The sequence below is a fragment of the Choloepus didactylus genome, chromosome 17 (genome assembly GCF_015220235.1).
Source record: "Choloepus didactylus isolate mChoDid1 chromosome 17, mChoDid1.pri, whole genome shotgun sequence".
NCBI lineage: Eukaryota > Metazoa > Chordata > Mammalia > Pilosa > Megalonychidae > Choloepus > Choloepus didactylus.
Genome location: NC_051323.1, coordinates 18,341,922 through 18,345,105, shown reverse-complemented (window position 1 = coordinate 18,345,105; position 3,184 = coordinate 18,341,922).

The following is a 3,184-nucleotide window of genomic DNA, read 5'->3' as shown; positions in this document are numbered from 1 at the left end:
TTTCTGATGTAAGGAAAATGTTCAGAGATAGATTGTGGTGATGAACGCATAACTATGTTATCATACTGTGGACAGTGGATTGTATATCATGGATGATTGTATGGTGTGTGAATGTATTTCAATAAAACTGAATTTAATTAAAAAAAAAAAGTAGTGGTTCTTATGGAAATAAAAGTTATTGTTGATCATATTAAAAATATACTAGAACAGATGATTGGATAAACAAAATGTGGTATATACACACAAAGGAATACTATGTGGCAGTAAGAAGGAATGATGTTGTGAAACATATGACAATATGGATGAACCTTGAAGACATAATGCCAGGCACAAAGAGAGAGACACTATGTTACCACTAATGTGAACTTTGTGAAAAATGTAAAATAAATGTTTTCTATTGTAGAATATAGGGGATCTAGCAATAGACAGAAAATAGTGAAGGGGTAACAATAACCTCATAAGAACAGATAAGTTAGGGAGGGTAAACTTAAGGTTATGTGAATGCTCAGAAATGACTATGGCTTGTTAATTTTGGGGGGTATGGTAGGAACAAGTTGGCAGCAATCTAGTCATTTTAGGTTATTTGTTTTTCTCATTCCCTTGTTGGGTTACAGTCTGTTTATTTTCCTGGGGTAGGGTAGGAACATGTTGGAAGCAAGGTAGTTATTTTAGGTTATTTGTTTTTTCTTATTCCTTTGGTTTTGTTTGAAATTTTTTATTGTTTATTTTTTAATTTTTTAATAACATTAAAAAAAAACAATGAGTTAAAAAAAGTAAATAAGTAAATGAACAGTGGGGGAAGGAGGGGAATGGAATGTTTTAGATGTTCTTTTTAATTTTAATTTTATTTTTTGAAGTAATGAAAATGTTCAAAGATTGATTGTGGTGAATGCACAACTATATGATGACACTATGAACAACTGTACTATGAACAACTGTGACTATATCTCAACTAAATTGCATTTAGAAAAACAAAAAATATATCTACTAGAGACACACAACAGCAGATTTGAAGAGGTAGAGGAAAGGATAAGTGAACTAGAGGAATGTGAATGTACAAAAGAAAAAATGGTTAAAAAATTGAAAAATTTGACATGAATCTCAGGAAAATGAAGGACAACATGATGAAGCACACAAATATGAGAAATATTGGTGTCCCAGAAGGAGAAGAGTAAAGGACTAGGAAGAGTGTTTCAAGACATAGTTGGGAAAAACTTCCCAACCCTTCTAAATGACATAAATATGCAAATCAAAGATGCCCAAAGAACTCCAAATAGAATAAACCCAAATAAACCCAATCCAAGACATACTGATCAGATTGTCAAATGCTGAAGACAAGGGGAAAGTTCTGAAAACAGCAAGAGAGGAGCAATTCACCATATACACGGGAAAAAATAGAAGACTAAATACTGACTACTAGTGGGCACCATGGAAGTGAGAAGGCAGTGGTATGACATATTTATGATTCTGAAAGAGAAAAATTGCCAGCCAAGAATTCTTTATCCAGCCAAGCTCTCCTTCAGAATTGAGGGAGAGTTTAAAATTTTCACAAACAAATGCTGAGAGAATTTGTTAACAAGAAACCTGTCCTGCAAGAAATACTAAAGGGAGGTACCAGCTGAGAAAAAAAAGAAAGGAGAGAGAGGTCTGGAGAAGGGCACAGAACTGAAGAGTATTAGTAAGGGTAACTTAAAGGAAAAATAGAGAAAAAACAGATATAACAACTAAAAACCAAAGGATAAGATGGCTGGTTCAAGAACTCCCTTCAGAGTAATAACTTTGAATGTGAATGGATCAAACTCTCCAATTAAAAGGCTCACACTGGAAGAATGGTTTTAAAAGTATGACCCACTGATATGCTGTTTACAAGAGACTCATCTTAGATCCTGTGACACAAAGACATTGGAAGTGAAAGGATGGAAAAAATATTCTACACAAGCTGCAACCAAAAGAAAGCAGGGGTAGCTATACTAATATCAGACAAAATAGACGTTCAATGCAAAGATGTCATATTATTATTATATTATTATAATATATATTAATATATTAATGTAAGGGACAAGTCACCAAGAAGAAATAACAATCATAAATGTTTATGTACCCAATCAGGGTGCTCCAAAGTGCATGAGACAAATATTGGCAAAACTGAAGGAAGCGGTAGACATTTTACGATAATCATGGTGGGATTTCATGACACCACTTTCTTCTATAGATAGAACAATTAGACAGAGGACTAATAAGGAAATGGAGAACCTAAACAATGTGATAAAGAATTAAACTTAATAGACATGTAAAGACTTAATTAGACTTAATAGACATGTATATCCTAATTACCAGGATATACATTCTTCTCTAGCGCTCATGGAATGTTTTCCAGGATAGATCATATGCTGGGACATAAAACGAGCCTTAGCAAACTTAAAAAGATTGAAATTATTCAGAGAACATTCTCGGACCATAATGAAAGGCAACTAGAAGTCAATAGCTATCAAAAAAACGGAACATTCACAAATATGTGGAGGTTAAATGACACACTCCTAAACAATCAGTGACTTAAAGGAGAAATTGCTAAATATCCAGAGAAGAATGAAAACAAAAATACAATGTATCAAAACCTAAGGGATGCAGTGACGGTGGGGCTGATGGGAAAATTTATAGCTCTAAGTGCATACATCAAAAAGGAAGAAAGAGCTAAAATCAAAGAACTAACAGAACAACTGAAGAAGCTGGAGAATAATCAGCAAACTAACCCTAAAGCAAGTAGAAGAAAGGAAATAACAAGGATTGAAGCAGAAATCAGTGATATGGAGAAAAAACAAAACAAAACAAACAAATAAACAAAAACAATAGAATAAATAAAACCAAAAGTTGGTTCTTTGAGAAGCTCAACAAGATGGACAAATCCATAGCCAGACTGACAAAGTCAAAAAGAGAGAAGACCCAAATAAACAAAATCATAAATGAGAGGGGGGACATTACTGTGGATACTGAAGAAATTTTTAAAATCATAAGAGGATAGTATGAACAACTTGTACACCAACAAACTAGAAAATTTAGAGGAAATGGATAATTTCCTGGAAACACATGAACAGCCTAGACTGACCTGAGAAGAAATAGAAGACCTCAACAAACCAATCACAAGTAAAGAGATCCAATCAGTCATCAAAAAGCTTCCTACAAATAA